Source organism: Brassica napus, chromosome C3, assembly GCF_020379485.1.
Source record: "Brassica napus cultivar Da-Ae chromosome C3, Da-Ae, whole genome shotgun sequence".
NCBI classification, from domain to species: Eukaryota; Viridiplantae; Streptophyta; class Magnoliopsida; order Brassicales; family Brassicaceae; genus Brassica; species Brassica napus.
Genome location: NC_063446.1, coordinates 7,651,710 through 7,671,865, shown reverse-complemented (window position 1 = coordinate 7,671,865; position 20,156 = coordinate 7,651,710). Strand labels below are relative to the sequence as shown.

Sequence of the window (20,156 nt, the reverse complement as noted above, 5' to 3'; positions counted from 1 at the left end):
TAAACCCTATACCCTAAAACCAAAATTTTTAAACACAACCCCTAAATTCAAAAAAAAACTTTAAACTCTAATATTTTAACATCAAATCTTAAATTTAAGTCCAAATTTCTTAAATATAAACTCATTTTAATATTTTCAGAAATTAATCCCCAATCTTAAATCAATACCCCAAACCTTTAACCTTCAAACCATGTACCCAAACCATATTTTTTAAACTCCAAACTTAAAAACTAATCTTGAATTAATCATATACCCTAAACTCTAATTAAAAATCTTAAAAATATAATATTTTCTATTACTTAACTTCGAATCTAAAGTTTAAAATCTTAAATCTAATCCCAAAACATTATGTTTGTACTTTACGCAAATGTATTTAAAATTTATTTACATATGTACTTTACATAAATGCCTTTTGTAACATTTTTTTTTTATCAACCAAATTTTCATAAAAGCAGAAAGGAGTTGTTCCTATGCCTAGGCCCAGGAGGAGTTCATATTATATAAGGAGGCTTTTGCAACAGAGTCTGCAAGCCCATTAGACTCCCTTGGAGTGAACGAAAAACAACAAAAGGAAAAAGAAGACAATAGAACTTCAATATCCAGAAGAACTACGTGAAGATTCTTTGGTTTACTAACCGAAGCGATGGCTCTGATGAGCCCCAATGAGTCTGAACGGAGCCAGATCTTTGTGATGCCAAGATGAATGGCGTGTGTTAGTGCTGCTCGAACCGCTAGAGCTTCTGCTGCGATAGCTGATTGAACATGGGTCTGAAATTGCGATAGCTGATATAACATTTCTTATAAACATGAAATCTAATCACTTTTTTAAAGTTATAAATCCATATATCTCATACCCTAATTCTCAAACATCATATCTTAATCATAGTCCAAACCCTCATAAAATTGAATCATAACTTAAAAAAGTTATAAAACTTTCAATCTATTTTTTGAAACATTAACCCAAACTATAACTACATTAGTTACATATAAATTTTTTTTTTGGTCGAAATTATATATAAATTATTATTATATTAAATGAAAACAGTTTAATAAGGGTATCTCCAACCCTACTCCATTTTTTTACTCCAAACTTCATTTTGGAATAAAATCTTCTTCAACCCCACTTCATATTCAACTCAAAAATGGTGTAATGGCTAGGGTTATTCCATTTATGGAGTAATCTTACCTATTACTCTGTTTTGGAGTTGAACTTTTTTATTTATGAAATGGTTCTTATAATTTTGAATATTTTTATTTTATATTTAAATAATATTTAAAATAATATAATAACATGAATAATACAATATAATACTCCACAAAATATTATTTAATAGCTTTACATAAAAGATGCATAAACTAATAAAAATCAAAACTAAATATAAATAATTTATAATATAGTATAATACAAATAATTGATTTCATAATTCTGTAAATTAGTTTTGGAATCGGTGAAGTATCGTTCAAACAAATAGAAGTTTATCTTGTGGGTCAACATTTCGATTAATAACATTTGTACTTGTTAAGCTTAATGTATGCACAAACATTTGGATCAATTACGTAATTTAAAATTACAAAACAAAACTTTGTTTTCTTCTTTATGTTCTTTTAATGCATAATTTTGTTTTTGAATTAGGAAAATTGCATATGATGAAAATTACACCAGTTGAAGTTGGAAGAAAAGCTCTAACTGTATTTTTATTAATAAATATTTAATTTAAATAGAATATATTTTTATGAAAGTTTTGTAAATATAAAATAATTGGGTTAATTTTTAAATTTTTATACGTCAAAGGTACTACTAACAATTATTAACTAGCTAAAAAGGGAATCATTTGTGAATTTTTATTTTTTGAGTAAAAAATAGAGTAATACATTAGAGTAAAAATCAACTCCATTTTGGAGTAAAAATTAGAGTAATACATTGAAGATGCTCTAATGGATTAATTTTGGCCATTGATTGATTTCAATCTAAAGGCCACAAATCAATGTCTTATTTATCTTTTTCCTTCTTTTTTATTGGTCAATCTTGATCATTGATTATTTTTGAACCGCTTTCTTATTATATTCATAACTTTGAGAATAATCATTATATAGATTGTAGTTTTAAATGCTTTGTTTGGCTCTTTAATATTATTGAAATCATATCAATATTGTATTTTTTGCAGATAAAACATGTATGTAATCTTTTTTGTCTGTCATTTATGTAATCTTTGTAATGAAAATAACTACATAATCTATGGTTTCTCAACAAGAATCTCACTTTTCTTAATGAAAACTGATTTAGTTTCAATTAGGGTAATTTGATCTTAATTATCATCAATTATTTTCTAGAACTGGGATAATAACTTTGCTTCCACTCTAAATATCATAAATTTGTGTTTGGCAAGTCTTACATCTTTAATGATTCTTGTGGCATGGATTTTTTTTACTTTCTCAAATTCAAATCTTCGTCCATATTATGAACAAAAATGAGGGAAGGATGTTGAGATATGAATGAAAGTAATGTTGTTGGTTTGTAAATTAAAGTGGTGTATGTATTTATTTATGGAGGTGTACCAAAAAAATCCATAACCCATGATTTTCTTTTCAAAATCAAATTCTTTCAACCATCATCTTTTTCCAATTTTCTTCTCTTTTTAAAAACTTCAGCCCACTTTCTTAGAGCAAGATATGTGTACATTTGGACAGCAATAATTTCACTAGTCAACTTGTTAAACCAGTCAAAACTTTTATGAATCGTCCATAACCCATGTATTTTTTAAAATAATATTTAATTTACAATTAAAATATTTTTATCATAATTAATATTATATGTGGATCCCACAATTTAACTAAGGTGAAGTAAGTGTAAGTATAATTATTCTTTCTTTATGGTTTACTAGATCCTTTCTCCGCGCTACGCGCGGATAATATATTTTAATTTGTTACATTTACCATTTTTATTTGTATGTAAATTTTTGTATATTAAATTATATATAACTAATTTTTAAATTCGATTTTTTATATATTTTTAGTTTGAAGTAATTATTTTTATTATATGTAACACAATTAACTAATAAAATATGAAGAATCAAGTCCGAGATTTTAGAGTTATGTAAAAAAAAATTATGTATAGAACATAAATTATATTCGTTTAAAGATTGAAATCTCATCTCGAATAAATTCACGAAAAAAAAGTACTCCAATAACATACTTGAAATATAAAATCCTCTTTTAAAAAAACGTATTTAATAATATTTTTTACGTATAATAGTTGAAAACTGACAATTGAATATCGGTCTAGAATAATATTTTAATATATCTAATGGTAAAATATTAATTGTAATAAACAAATTTTGAATTTTGTAATATTACATGAATTAGAAGTCTTTAAAATCTAAAATCTATTTTATTAACATAATATATTTTTTTTTCATTTATTATTTTTACATTACAAAATATTGCTTTAGTTTTATTTGTATATTAATTTTTTAATAATTTAGTTTCTTTTAAAGTAATTTTAAAATTATCAAGAATATATTATATTTAAAATTATTTATTTAAATATATCCAAATATAATGTCTCATTTTTATGTGTGTTTGCGTTGAGCATATTTAATTTGTAGTTTGTATATTTAATAACACCTTGTTGCGTGCCGTTCTATAGTTTTAATAAATGTGTTGTCATTTCATTTTTATTACTACTAACATGATTTTTTAGTTATCAGTGATAATATATTTTTAACGTTATGATTTATATTTTATCGTATATTTTCTAAATTTTCATGCTGACTTTTTTTAGAATCATTTTAATTGGATAATAGATTTAAAGATGTAAATAAAACTGTGTATGTTGTAAATTTAGACTTTTTAGTATAACTGAGCACTATCAATTATGGAAATTATATTATGATTTTATTTTACTAAATTTTTCTTTCTGTTTTTTTTTTTATTTTTTGTATTTTTACAATTTTATTGCCTTATTCTTTAATTGCAGAGAATTTATATTTCTAATTTTTGTTTCATATATCTTAAAAGTCTTCGGTTGATTTTTGTTTGTTTTCTTTCTCCAATTACAATGTACAATTCGACCATTTTGAGAGTAACATAATATTAGATGTTGATTATCTCACTCCAATTAATAATGCACAGAATGAGAGAAATTCAAGGTGATGCCACTTTACAATTTTGTCCTCATATCTATATAGAGTTAGTCTATAGATTAAGCTATTTATTTCAAAATGTAATCAGTTTTAATTAAAATCTGTAATATTTAAAAGATATTACTTTAGAAAACTGTCATTTAATTTATAAATTTAATCAATTACACGGTAATTTACATAATTTAATTGGCCACACAATATCCAATAAATATAAAGTTACATTGAAATATAAAAACAATTTATATAGTGAAACAAAAAATACTTTTAAACCATTATATTTCAAAACAAACGAAATATTCAAATTATATTGAAACATTAGAATAGTAAGAATCAGAAAAGCTGAAATCTCAACATTGATCATTTACGTCGGCCATGCCTTAAACCATCTCCAATGTATTCCTCTATTTTTTTTCTCTGAAATAGAGGTATTTCATAATAGAGATGAATGTGTCTCCGATGTATTTTTTTATTTTCTCTCCTAAAAAAAAATATTTTTGATATATTCTTTTCTAAGTTTACAAATAATATTTTTTATTTGTAAAAGTTGAAAACCAGCCCAATTTATTTTAGTATTTTATAAACTTATGATAGAGAATTTGCATCCAATAACCAAACAAAAACCCAAAATTAACTAACTAACCAATTTTACACTCTCTCTCTTATTTTCTCTTCCTATCTCTCTCTACCCTCTCTCTACAAAACTAATTTTCTTTTTTTTTTGGTTATTTCACAAATAACCCCCTTATGATATTATTTACTCTAAATTTGTTTTACAAACTATTATGTAAATAAAAAAATATAATTATATGCATATAAATAACATATTTCACTAAAAAAATGTTTTCGGTTATAATTTTTTAAGTAAAAAGTTAAAGGATCATTTTGTAAAAGCAAATAGAGGAGGTGACATGGCAAAAATATAGTTTCTCATTGGCCGATTATATTCGCCTATGTGGACACTTTATCTGAGGCTTATATCCTCTAGTTTCAATTAAAATCTGTAATATTTAAAAGTTATTATTTTAGAAAATTGTCATTAATATATAAATTTAATCAATTACACAGTAATTTTCATAATTTAATTGGCCACGCAATATCCAATAAGTATAAAGTTACATTGAAATATAAAAACAATTTATATAGTGAAACAAAAAAATACTTTTAAACCATTATATTATAAAGCAAAGGGAAAATTCAAATTATATTGAAACATTAGAATAGTAAGAATCAGAAAAGCTGAAATTTTAACGTCGATCATTTACGTTGGCCGTGGCTTAGACCATCTCCAATGTATTCCTCTATTTTTTTAAAAAAAATAGAGGAATATTTTCATAATAGAGATGGATTTGTCTCTGATGTATTTTTCTATTTTCTCTCCTGGAAAAATATTCTTGATATTTTCTTTTCTAAGTTTACAAATAATACTTTTTATTTGTGAAAGTTAAAAACCAACCCAATTTATTTTAGTATTTTATAAAATTATGATATTATTTACACTAAATATTTCTTTACAAACTATTATGTGAATAAAAAATATAATAATATTTATATAAATAATATATTTCACTAAAAAAAATATTTTCGGTTATAATTATTTAAGTAAAAAGTTAAAGGATCATTTTGTAATAATAAATTGAGGAAGCGACATGGAAAAAATATAGTTTCTTCACTAAAAAAATATTTTCGGTTATCTTATATATTAAAACAGAAGTCACAACCTTAATTCATGTGTGATTTTTTTAAAAATGGACCTACTGGACCTATTCCTAGAAAATCATGTTACATTTAATCTCTAGTCTTATCATTTAAATATTGGACATACCAGAATTTTTAATTGGGATATCAATAATTAGATTTAAACAATAGATGATCCATTAGATTTATAGATAGTGTAAATTAAATATTTATAATTTAATATTGTAATACTATACCTTCATATGTTAATTATTTAAATATTTGTCGATGTTAACTTTTAAAATTATAATTTTTTTTAAATAACAAAAATCATATTATCTAACAACGATTAACATTTACTACCTTAAACCAATGAAAACAAATTTAAAATTATATAGTTCATTTTAAAAATTAAACAAAAACTAAATTTTTAATTATTTACTCGATGATATAAATCCATGTAAATAACGATTTTAATAAAGAAATAATAATCCAAAAATATATATAGAAGAAGATACAAATACATGTGAAAGTTTGAAACAATCTATTCAATAAAAAAAATATACCGTAAACTTATTATGTTTTAAAAATTGATAAACACATATATATTATAATATATACCAATTTAGAATTGACAACAAAATATTTATATAAAAATAAATGATAACAAAAACCCGCGCGGTTGCGCGAATCGAGATCTAGTAATTGTTTAAGTAAAAAGTTAAATGATCATTTTGTAAAAATAAATAGAGGAGGTGACATAGCAAAAATATAGTTTCTCATTGACCGATTATTTTCGCCTACGTGGACACTCTATCTAAGGCTTATATCCTTCTTTTATTACTTACTATGGTTCCGGGCTACGACCGGGTTTTTTTGTTTAAATTTAGTTTTGATTATATCTTCTCAATGTTTATTTAGTATATAAATATCATGTATAAACTATAAGTAGCTAGACAGTTATAAAATTATATTTTGAATGTCCTAGATCATTTTGGTGTTGGGATGTGTTATATTTCTCACATAACCATGAGCGCCTTAGGACATTCTATAAGACTTGTTCTTGGTCATACGTGTCATTTTTGAGCATCAAGCTATGACTACTTGTTCTTGGAAATAATGCCAACACTAACCGGATGCTCAACGACAGATATACAATCTGTGATTCCATTTATATACCTGCACCTTTTCATCTGAAATCTGAGTTTTATTATGTCAACTATTGTTGTGTTTTTTGTAGGTCAAGGAACTAAACTCAAATGTTGCTCTTTTAAAGAAGTACGTCATGCCATTTGCTTTTTTTTTTATTGCTGTCGAAGATATGTATACAATTGTTGGAAGTGTTGCTTGTTATTATGTTTGTGGTTGTCGATGATAATAAGGATGATTTTTTTACAGACCTTCCTCTTCTTATAACATTCCTTTTTTTACATGGAAGAAAATGTCTTAAAAACTTCTAGTATGGCTTTTTATTCTCGTCTTTGAAACAAACCAACAATGACACGCTGTTTATTCTCCAATTATATGAATACACCTACTTACCTAGAGTACTTACCGGGTCCTTGTCACTTTCAAACATAACCAACATCAAAAACTTATTTATAGAGAAAACTCCATGGTGGATGACTTTCATTAAACACTTGAGAGGGGAAGAATATCACTACTATACATGGAGCTATGCCAGCTGAAAACTTCTGTCAACAGTATATTGACATTGCCACTTACTTATGGATAAGAGATTGGCGAACCCGAGCACCTGTACCATCACCACCTGCTACCTATCATCATCATTATTGCTACAAACTCAACAAATTCAATTCTCATTGGTAAATGTTAAAGATGTATAAATATTACACACCATGATCTGCATCTTTTCTCTGCATTCTCTTGCACAATCATCCCCTTTCGCTGCAAAGGTCTCAAAAACGCCAAACCTTAACGTACAAAATCATGGTGTTTCACATCTGTAAGATCAAAAACCTGTAAATGTATAGCTACTATGAGCTCACAAAGCATATACAATTAACATAAAAGCAAGCAACAACAATGCAAGTTATAAACAACAATGCAAGTTATAAAGTTTGTCTTTTCATGGTAAGAAAAGTTGTAATCTTGTCAAGTACCATGAAAATTTGACACACGAATCAGAATTTTTAGAGCCAAAACAATGTTTTCCGCCTAGAATCAGAGAAAGATAGAACACTAAGAATCTCATGGCTCTCAAACCCAGATAGATTCTACTTGTACCATATCCTTTAGAACAGAGTGATTCCATTCACTATATAAACCCAAATCTAGTGAAGCAGACTAAAGACCCTGTTCGTATAAGGAAAAAAGTAGCGACCCAGAACTATAATTAAATTCATTTGAACCAACATCAAATCTAATTGAATAGTTAAAAAATGGTGAGCTCGAAAGTTTCGGTCTTTGACATACATCTGATACAAAAAAAAAATCAAAATCAAAACAAAAGACACTTGGAAATGAAGAAACTTTCTGAGAGAAAATAAGGATACGTAGCTTGTAGGCTCGTTTGGAAGTCATGGAGGAAACGAAACTACGCTGAGATGAATCTATCTCACCATACTCAGTTTTACGTTTTCCAGATTAGAGTTGGAGTTAGAAAGTACCAATCTCGTAGTAGTAGTCTCACCGGAGACGTTTCCGCCTTACTTCTGCTCATCAACAATCACGGAAGCAAGCTGCTCGCTCCGAGAAGGCCGAATTAGAAGGAAGAGTCAATGCCCCCTAAGAGTGAAGCGGCGGTGGAGAGATATCTAAACCGACTCCGGTAACGGCCAGTGAAATGGAGAAACTCCACTGCTTGTGTAGGATGGGTTGAAAGGGAGAAGTCACACACATATTTATACTGTAAAATCACCGCCTTGCAGATCGAAACAGAGCATTGAAGACGACGTAGTGGATGAGCGAATTGATGCGATTAAACACGAACTCTTAACTCGGAGCGTTTCATATGGTGAACGAAAGCGAAAACGACATCGACTCGCCAAGGATGGGGGAATGCGACTTTCGTTTCTTGTTCGAAGAACATTAGGGTTAGATTTTCTGAACTGGATTCTGACGTGTCAAAAAGAACTATTTTGATTGGCTGATTTAATTGCTGACGTGGACAGCTTCACTGATGCTCATATAACCCTTTTAGTATAGGTTAGATGTGGATCAGAAATTTAAATAAAAATAATAATTCAATCCACGGGTCGAAATATCTAACATGACGGATTTGATCCACTTCCTTATTATATTCTTAACTTTTAAAATAGTTATTATATGAATTTTTGTTTTATATATTTTCTCTGGTTCTTTAATATCATTGAAATCATATCAATATTGTAACTTTTTTCCGGAAAAAGCATATATGTAAATTTTTTTTGTCAACGATGTGTGTAATCTTTGTACTGAAAATAACTACATAATCTTTGATTTCTCAATAAAAATCTCAATTTTGTTAATGAAAACTTATTTAATCTCAATTTAGGTAGTTTGATCGTCATTACCATGAAAGGTTTTGTAGAATTGGAAGAATAACTTGGCTTTCATTCTAAAATAGCATAAATTTGTGTTTGGCAAGTCGTCCATTTTTAATGATACTTGTGGCATGAATTACTGTTACTTTCTCAAATTCAACATCCATCCATCCATATTATGAACAAGAATGAGAGAATGATATTGAGATATGAATGAAAGTAATGTTGTTGGTTTGTAAATCGAAGTGGTGTATGTATGTATTTATAGAGGCTTACGAAAAAATTCAATATCCCGTGGTTTCTTTTGAAAATCAAATTCTTTCAACCATCATCTTTTTCCACATTTTTTATCTTTAAAAAAATTTCAACCCACTTTCTTGAAGCATGATATGTGCACCTTTAGACAGCAATAATAACATTATTCAACTCATTCAACCACTCAAAACTTTTATGAACGGGCCATACTCCCCTTTTTTTTTTGAAAATAATAGTTAATTAATAATTAAATTTATTAGAATTAATATTATATGTAGATCCCACTTAACCACGACGAATTAAATGTGAGTATAATTTTTTTTCTTTATGGTTTATGCGCATAAGAAATTTAAATAAAAATAATAATTAAATCCATGGGTTAACCGATCAAGCGGGACAAATTTGACATGTTTCCTTATTCCATTCATAACTTTCAGAATAATCATCATATATATTGGAGTTTTATATTGTGTGTCTAGTTATTTACTATCACGGAGTTCATATAAATATTGTAACTTTTTGCAGAAAAGTATTTACGTAATCTTTGGCTTCAATTGGTTACCACACGTTAGGAATAAAAATGATGATTAATTTGTTGTTCCTTAAAAATTATACAAATTAAGTTGAATTTTTGGTCAAATTATTAACACATGGGTCCCACTTTTTTTTTTTCAACAACATTACATACTCATATAGACTCTGTAAACCACCCGGGGGATATTGATCCATGTGGACGACGAAAGACGGCTGTGTTCTGGCACTGCGTGCTAGTTTATCCACCTTTGTATTTTGCGTCCTTGGTACGTGTATAATTTCTGAACGTGTAAAACTCTCTTTCAGATTCCTGATATCTTCCAAATAACTTGCAAAAACCGGTCATTCTTCTGGTTCCGAAACCATCTTCACCAATTGAGAACAATCTATATACATAAGAACTCTTGAACAAATATTTCATCTTCTAATTTTGATGAGGAACAAATGGAAAACAATAACTAAAATTTGAAAAATTAAAACAACAAAATAAAAATATAGATAATTCAAAATTTGGCGCAAGATCAATTTAACTGCACACAATATACCAAAACAAAAAAGTTTGAACTTATCTTCTTAGTCTCATGATTATCCCACTAACTCCATAAATACTTAAGTAGGGAAATTAAATTTGTAATAGTTTGAGCAACATCAAATTAAGTTATATTGTATAGCTATAAAGTAAATAATGGTTACTGTTATAATTTTCTCTTTGATTTGAATTCTGCTTACTATAGTTTTAGGATCATGACAAGTTCTCGAGGAAATAATGGATAATGCTTAAGAGACGATGATGTTAAAGCGGGTGGTGAAAGAGATCACGAAGGATCGGTCAATTAATTTATGTGCTTTTAAACAAGTTTATATGAAAAACGCATGTTCATCTTTTTCTTTACCATTCATGTTTAATATTTGTTCAATTCATTCTTTTCATTTTCCTCTTTATACAATTGTTTTTTTTTTCAATTCAATTCATTAAATGAAATTATGTTCAGCATTTTTCATTCATTTCATTTCTACATGAAAACTGATTTAATCTTAATTTGCGTATATTGATCTTAATTACCATGAAAAGTTGTGAGAATATCTTGGCTTCCACCCCATAATAACATAAATTTGTGTTTGGCAAGTCTTCTCTTTCGGTGATTTTTGATGCAGTGGATTTCTGTTATTTTCTCAAATTCAAACCTCTATGCATATTATGAACAAGAATGAGGGAATGATGATGGCATATGAATGAAAGTAATGATGCTGGTTTGTAAAATGAACTGGTGTATGTATGTATTTATAGAGGTGTACGAAAAAAATCTATAACCCGTGATGTCTTTTCAAATTCAAATTCTTTCAACCATCATCTTTTTCACATTTTTCTCTTCTTTAAAATTTCAATCCACTTTTTTGAAACATGATATTTGTACCTTTGGGCAGCAATAGTAGCATTAGTTAACTCGTTGAACCATTCAATATTTTTTACGAATAATCCATACTCCTCTTTATTTTTTTAAATAATAGTTAATATATTAGTAAAATATTTATTTTATTATTAATTAATATTATTTGTGAGTTCTGCAAGTAAATGTGAGTATAAAATTTTCTCTTTATGAATTATGCTTATCAAAATTAAGATAAAATAATAATTCAATCCACAGGTTGACATATCAAGCGGGACGAATTTGACCTGCTTCCTTATTCTATTCATAACTTCCAGAATAATCACTATATATAGTTCTATAATAGTTGTAAAAAAAAAGAATAATCATTATATATATTGTAGTTTATATGGCTTGGTTGGTTATTTACTATCATCAAGTTTATATCAATATTGTAAATTTTTGCAGAAAACATGTATATAATCTTTGTACTGAAATAGCTACATAATCGATGATTACTCGACAAGAATCTCAATTTGTTAATGAAAACTGATTTAATCTCAATTTGGGTAGTTTGATCTTAATTAACATGAAAAGTTTTCTATAATTGGTAGAATATCTTGGCTTCCACTCCAAAATAGCATAAATTTGTGTTTGGCAAGTCGTCTCTTTTAATGAACTTGATGCATGTATTTCTGCTAAATTTTCAAATTCATCTCCATCCATATTACGAACAAGAATGAGGGAATGATGATTAGATATGAATGAAAGTAATGTTGTTGGTTTGTAAACTAAAGACGTGTATGTATGTATTTATAGAGGTGTACCAAAAAAATTCATAACCCATGATTTCTTTTCAAACTCAAATTCTTTCAATCATCATTTTTTCTATTTTTTAAGTTTTAGTTCACTTTTTGGAGCATGATATGTGTACCTTTGGGCAGCAATAATAGCATTAAACAACTCGTTAAGCCGCTCAAATATTTTTTGAACAATCCATTTTCTCCCTTATTTTTTAAAAATATGATTACTTATAATTAAAATATTTATTTTTGATATTTAATATTATCTGTGAATTCAGCAATTTAACTGTGGTGAAGTAGATGAGTTACAAGTTTTTCCTTTATGGTTAATGCGGATCAGATATTTAAATAAAAATAATAATTCAATCCACGGGTTGACGGATCAAGTTGGACAGATTTGTCTCGCTTTCTTATTATATTCATAACTTTCAAAATAATCATTATATATATATTATAGTTTCATATGGTTTGTCTGGTTATTTACTATCTTCGAGATCATATCAATATTGTAAATTTTTGTTGAAAAGCATGTATGTAATCTTTGTAATAAAAATAGCTACACAATCTACAATTTCTCGACAAGAATCTAAATTTGTTCATGACAACCGATTTATTCTCAATTTGGGTAGTTTGAACTTAATTACCATGAAAGGTTTTCTAGAATTTGGAGAATAGCTAGGTTTCACTCCAAAATATCATAAATTTGTATTTGACAATTAGTCTCTTTTTTAATTCTTATGGCATGGGTTTCTGTTATTTTCTCAAATTCAAACATCCATCCATATTATGAACAAAAATGAGGGAATGATGATGAGTATGAATGAACGTAATGTTGTTGATTTATAAATCGAAGTGGTGTATGTATGTATTTATAGAGGTGTACCAAAAAAAATCTTTAAGCCGTGATTTTTTTTCAAAACCAAATTCTTTCAAACATCATCCTTTTCCACATTTTTCTCTTTCTAAAAATTTCATCCCACTTTCTTTGAGCACGATATGTATACATTAGACATTTCACATCCAGAAGGTGTTTGATGAAATGTCTAAACCAAGTTGACTTTGCTCTTTTCTTACTTAATAAAAGACATTTGATGGAAAGCTTAGATAGTTGGTAGACATGTTCTTAATGATTCCTTGATTGAATCATTAAGAACATGTAGCTAGCATGCTATCCAAGTACCATACTTCTAGTCGAAGATTATATTAGTGAAATTGTTCTAGTAAAGTGGATATTCATAAATATTTTATGCTGGTCATATCTCTTGGTGATATAATTTTTTGTGTTGTTGTTTTGCCCTGATTCTTGCCTAAATGTTGCAATAGCCAGAGATAATTTTGACAGAAAATAAAACAATAGAAGCATGGACCACATATAAAAAACTTGGTTCTGTAACGATAATTCTATTCATCGTAGTATTGTATAGATGTTAAATTTGATTGAGATGTATCATTATCATCTTACTTTTGGTATAAAAGTTATTCTAAAAGCTATTGTCCTAGGTGGTATCCTAGATAATCTGTGTGTTTGATAAGTACTTCTTCGGTTGGTGTTGGTCCTAGAACAATTCGCATTACAGCATATCACATGATTAAACATCTAGGAGAAATCTAAATGTATAATAGGATTAGTTAAAAATGACTAAAATTATGTAGGATAGATTTGTTATTTTCATCATACTGCAATATGAATCACAATACATTATCTGCTTGGTCAATTCAATGGCTCCTCTTTGTACTATGATTAAGAACAACTAACATTGTATTGTTCCTCATTTTCCTGTGTTTCTATCGTAGATGAGTAACGCTTCTTGGGATCTTGGTCAGGTTCACACTCTAGGTAACTATAAAAATTTGCATCAACTATCTTTTAAAGTTTTTATCAAAACATTAGTGTATTTTTTTTTAATGTTTTTTGTGTGTCTTTGGAATTGAAAAGGTACACAATAGGAGTTTTAGCGCAATTGTCAGAAGAGTGTGTGTGTTCTATGTTTATCTATCATGATGTTGAGGAATTTTTGGGGGTTATTTGGAGTTTATTGTCTTTCTCCATTTGATGGCTTCTGCAGTAAAAATGAAGTTTGTATGATTACTTAAATCCTTTATGATATTTTTCTTTTAGGAAAAAAAGAGGAATGTGATCATTTTCAGTAAAGTATGGTAGTGTAGGTTTGTCCTGTTGTTCAAGATTAAATGTTAAATTTGTTTATGGTTTTGGTTTGACTTGTTGGATTTTAGATAAAACTCAAAGATGAAAGTATGAAATGAAACAAGCAAAGAAACAAATGTGTAATTCATTTCCCTAAGTATAATATTAGTGGTATAATGTTTAACTCAAACATTCATGGACGCACCAATTAGGACTAAAATCACTTGATTGTGCAAACTCTTAATAAGTTTAGTCAAGAATCATGTTTAAGATTGTTTCGTAATTTAATCACATATAGTTCTATAATTCTTGTTTAGAAAATACATCATCTTCTAGAGATAACAAGTAACCATAAAGCTCTTTCTTAATGTTAAATAATTAAAATTAACCAAAGCTTTGGGGGAAAACAAACATGATGATGAGCGTGACAGCTACGTATCAACGTAATCAGTAAAACTCTTGGGTTTACCTACCTAGTAAAAATCCAAGAAGTTACATGCATCCAATTGGAAAAAAATTATTCTAAAAACTGAGTTAAATTACATGACATAATGTAGATTTTGTCTAAAACATGTACGGGTCTATAAACTCAAAATATTTTAATATTAATTTAAAAAGCCTTTTTCATGTTTTGAACATATTTTTATGTGGGATGAACTTTTCTTTATGTTCAAATTTGTTCTAGTGTGCAGTAAACAGTGTTAAATCTTTCTAGTTTCGTTTACATGCTAAGATGTTCATGAACCAAAGGGCATTCGTAACAATATTTAATAAACATGAAAATCTAATGCAAAAATAAGTACAATAATGAGCTGATAAAAGAAAATAAAGCCGACAGAAAAACAATTACAATAATGCAATGAAATAAAAATGAATATAATATAATGAATAAGATAATTGAGTAGGTATTTTCAATGTTAATTGAGTAGGTCTATAACCCCAAGAACTAGCTTTATAGGTTCAACAACTCTCCATGTGTGTAGTTGCAAGATTTACTCGAATGACATTGACAAATACCGTTTGCTCGAATCAATGAATCTATCGTTTCCAAAGAGCATCTCCCGATTAGTTTTTCACTCGGTTAGAGCACCATTATCTTAGAGACTCTAAATGGATCTCTTATTTTTTTCTAATACTTTTTAATTGTAAAAGTGAATTAAGAAATTAGATTAAGAGATCCGAAAATTTACGTGCTCCATTGCAAGTCTCTTATTTAAAGGTTCTTAAAAAAAAAAAAAAAATTAAATTAAATACCAATTTTTTTTTATTTTTCTTATTCAAGTTAAATTTTTCTTAAAACATAATAAAAACATAATAAAAGAACTTGTGAATACTAGTTTCATTTATACAAGTTTCTAAAACATGTGAATACTAGTACTTGCAAAAACATACAAGTTTCTGAAGGAACATAAAAGAACGTACCAAACCCTGTTTTTCTAAGACTGATGTTCTCCGTTTTGTACAGGAGGGTTCAGACTAGTGATGGTGTTTGAGTACGGTGCTATTGCAATGATCCTGATTCTGCGCTTGGTGGGGTATATAGGAGGAGACGTGTTGCTCAGCGGGTTAGGCATGTTGCAGCTGCAGAACTTGAACCAGAATAGAGATCAAAGGAAACTTTAACAGACCAATGAGTGGTATTAACATGTGAAAAAGAAAGCAAATGTTTGTTCATTGTGAATAGGTTTGGTAGATCATAGAAAACCATGCGTCTTGTGCAGTTTTACGGTATATAAAAAGCAATCATATAAGTATATTCGTCTCCTTATCCAACAAATGGAATATAGTTAGCAAATCAATGTGTATACAGAAACTGGAGAAGAAAGATACAAGCAGTAAAAGTAGAATCTGAAGCTTACAGCCCGCTTAAAATAACAGCAAAAAGGGCTGTAATAATTTCTCCACCAGTCGCCCTTCCATGAATGACAAAGAACCGACCAATCCAAAGTTGCAGAGCACATGAACATATAGCAAGGCCATAAGTAAATCCAAGTCCAAGTCCTTGCACAAGACTTATCAATATACCATATCCTAACATAACAGAAACGAATTAATGCCAATCCTTGGCACAGAAGGTCCTCATATCTGCAAAGGAGGCTCACCATTAACAGATTCTATCAAATTGAGCAAAGAGACAGGAGGGAACAAACGAATCCTTACGATGTAGTGTTGACCAGAGTCATCTCCAGATTTTGGAGTCTTCTTATTGTTGGAACTGGGAAGCTGCACGAAAGTTCAATCATTTTCACATCAGCTTACTCATTTCACCACATTAACATATCTAAACCTAAGCAGCAACGACTTTGAGGCGATCCCTGAAAGCATCACAGAGCTTACATCTCTTGGAACACTCTGCCTCAACAACTGCAAGAAACTCAAATCAGTGGAAGATCTCCCACAGAGCCTCGAGCATCTCTACGCACACGGATGCAATTCCCTGGAGAATGTGATCCTGTCTCTAAATCATTCAATCAAACACCTCCATCTTAGCCATTGCTTCAGTCTGCAACAAGATGAGCAACTCATTACTCAATTTCTAAACAACGGATATAGCGAAGATCTAAGCTCTGTGCAACTATCTATTTGCTTACCTGGAGCTAGAATTCCCAGATATTTTGAGAATCAATCATCGAGAAGATATACGAAGATCAGCCTATCACCGATTAGCTGCGAAGAAGATGATGAATTGATTCAGATGAACCTGAGACCTAATCTCTATCGTGAATCGGAGATTGAGGAAGAAGAGACGATGGCATCGCGTCACCTTGTTATCATCCAAGTCGCGAGTATCGTAAACACAGAGAGGATTGAAGAGTTGCGACTCGAGTCCCATCTTCAGTTTCCAGATGAGTTTCGCCGTTTTCGTCGGAGAGATGTTTCGAGAGAGAGAGAGAGAAGAGAGAAACGACGAAGAAGGGACACACCGCTCTTCTGCCCTCTCACATCCTTACAGGTGGTAACAAGAGACGCCTCTTCTTGATCCAAAATAAGACACTGTTCTTGTGTGATTGTGTATTTTTAATTTTTTTTTTAACCCAAAATTAACTTAAGAAACCCCTTAAGAGAAATGTTCTTAGGGTCTTAATACCGGTGTTTAAATTTATTAATGAAAAAATTTACAAAATCATTCCACTAAATAGTCTGTATTATTCCAAAGCCCATCCCGAGACTTGTCAACAGTCGGGTTTCTGACCAATAAGTAATGCAACAATATTGTTCAAGGTTTAGAGTATGATTATCCCAAAACTCCTTTTTGGGTCTCTTAATATTTTTTTAATATTTTTAAATAGTGAAAGTGAGTATAAGAGACATAATTAAGAGATCCATACAATTAGTATCTCCAATGCAAGTTTCTTATTTAGGAGTTCTTAAAAAAATTATTTAATTAAAGATAAAATTTATTTATTAAATAAAACATTATAAAAGATAACATTTTAAACATATATTTAAATATAAAACTTAAAAACAAAGATTAGTAGGTATATCTGTAAAATGGTAAAATTCTCAAAAGTTTGATCAAAGTGTTGATCAAATATTGATCAAATGTATCATCAATTGATCCATCTAAAGTGTTTTGCGAGGAAGAAGCCATATAGAAATTGTTTTTGATGGTTTTGTGATGAAAATTTGTGATCAAGAGTTAGAGAACATGAACTTGTTTATTTAGATCAGAATGTGTTTGATCGTTTTGTTTGGTGAGATGGATAGAACATGAGACAAACATTTGATCAAAATGTGTTTGCTTATTTTGTTTGGAGAGAACGAGAGAAGGTGAACTTGTTATGCTAAACAACTGGGCATGATATTGGTAAGTTTCATGGATTCCTCAACAACTGAAAGCACTGAAGTCGTTTTAGTATAACTATAAACTAAGATACAGTGATGATCTCGTTTAATGAATGATTGGCACAAGAAAGCAAATGGTTCTCTACTAATCATACTAATGAAACAAGCACACTATCATTACAAGATGTGTCCATCTTTAAACACTATCACACTAACATTTATGTATTTGAAGAAAATCAAACTTGAACTTGCAAGAGTTTGATCTCATTGGTATTCGGCAGTCTTGGTCTTGAACTCTTCCAGCAAATCCTCGATGCTCTTCACAGAGTGGACTGCACTGTCTCTTATCCGAACACTCACCTGAGAATGTCAGTCCAACAACACAAGATGTTAAGACAAAACACAATTAGTCAAGCTCGAGAGACCATATGTAAGGAATACGCCAACCACCAACCTGTCCTGTAGAAGCTTCACTTTCACCAACTACAAGTATGTAGTTGTACTGAGCAAGCTGAGCTTCTCGTACCTACACACACACCACAATCATCACTCTTAGATCAATCTTACCAAACCAGCCAGCCACAAGAACATTAAAACTGTTACCTTTTTATCTATCTTTCTGTCTGTTACACATCAACATAGTATCCAGCTTCATAAATTTTCAGTTCCATTTACATTTCACAGATTAACAAAAGTAAGAGAGCGTCCATGGTCTAACTAATCAATCATCAACACGTTAGAGGAAAGAAAGAGAAGGGAACTTGATATGGTCAAACTTGAGACCCATTCTCTTACCACCGTCCTGTCCTGCACACAGAGCTGTGTAAGAACGAAAGAAGAGAGCAATCGAATGAATGAACTCCAAACAAGCACTCACCTGGGAGATGATTGAAGTAACACAAAACCTCGATGTGCTTCCCGTCTCTGGGAGATCTGCTATAAGCTGCCATTACCCGGAAAAATGGTCAATTTTTGCATCCTAGCCTCGATAATCGGAGTCGTACAACAATGTTTTTCTCCTTCCCTTGGCAAAACTACAAAATGATCCAATGAGAGAGAGACTGTGATTCGAAACTTATACATGAATCTGCATCAGCTAACATTACAAGTCAACACAACGATGTTGAGGTTGGATCAATCAAACCGTGACTCAACAGACTTCAAGGAAGAACCAAAGAGGATGAAAGAGGCAAAAAGGATGATGTTCTTTGGGAATGGAACAAGATCCAAAGCAAAAGGTCCATGAGCCATCAAAGAATAAGTCAGCAAGTTAGAGAATCAAATCAAAGCATGATCCTTTTTATCAATAAGGAAACAGCAAAAGACGGAAGAGTTTCGATAGCTTCCAGGCTCACCCTGTAATCACCCTGCGAATTCCTAGCAAAGAGAGAAGACGAAGCGGGTGAGAGAGAGAGAGCCATGTTGAATGAATGACACGTGCCCCGAAAACACCGTCTCTTGCGCGTCCTCATTAAGGAACGTCTCTTCCTTAATTAGCTATTTTTTATTTTTTTTTAAACGTAAATACACTAAAGACGCTAGCTAAGACACCGCGATAAAGGTGCTCTTACGGACCCATTCTTGTGTACTGGCGCAGTAGACAATCATTTTAAGAAGAGTAACCTTCCTTAACACTCATTTAGGCAGCATAAACTGTAGATAAAAAACATGTCCGCCTGGCTTCAAGGTCATTTTAACAATCTCCAATTATGTTTATTAAGTCGTTCATTGTACCATTCCTTGGGCGGAATCAGTAAAACTCTTGGGTTACCTACCTAATAAAAATCTAATAAATCATATGCATCCCATTGGAAGAAGATTGTTCTCCAAAACTGAATTAAATTACATGATACAATGTAGATTTTTCTAAAACATGTACGGATCTATAAACTCAAAATATTTTAATCATTCAAAAAACATTTTTCATGTTTTGAACACATTTGTAAGTGGTAGAAACTTTTCTT

General features: G+C 29.7%; 3 long non-coding RNA genes across 4 annotated transcripts; all 3 read right to left on the bottom strand.

The window, feature by feature from the left end:
- Positions 1-7,296: 7,296 nt before the first annotated feature.
- LOC111204373 lies at positions 7,297-8,985 on the bottom strand. Its single transcript, XR_002656734.2, has 2 exons — positions 7,675-8,985; positions 7,297-7,594 (listed from the first exon to the last, which is right to left on the bottom strand). It is a non-coding gene; the product is annotated as an uncharacterized LOC111204373 (long non-coding RNA).
- Positions 8,986-16,137: 7,152 nt separating this feature from the next.
- LOC106346013 lies at positions 16,138-17,525 on the bottom strand. The gene is made up of 4 exons (XR_001270418.3): positions 16,998-17,525; positions 16,744-16,909; positions 16,567-16,629; positions 16,138-16,491 (listed from the first exon to the last, which is right to left on the bottom strand). It is a non-coding gene; the product is annotated as an uncharacterized LOC106346013 (long non-coding RNA).
- A 794-nt stretch (positions 17,526-18,319) lies between these two features.
- Positions 18,320-19,768, bottom strand: LOC125584219. Of its 2 annotated transcripts, XR_007321196.1 has the most exons (5): positions 19,548-19,768; positions 19,070-19,398; positions 18,796-18,999; positions 18,647-18,718; positions 18,320-18,552 (listed from the first exon to the last, which is right to left on the bottom strand). It is a non-coding gene; the product is annotated as an uncharacterized LOC125584219 (long non-coding RNA). The 2 variants fall into 2 exon arrangements; XR_007321195.1 differs by having other exon boundaries at positions 19,070-19,765.
- Between the last annotated feature and the right edge of the window lie 388 nt (positions 19,769-20,156).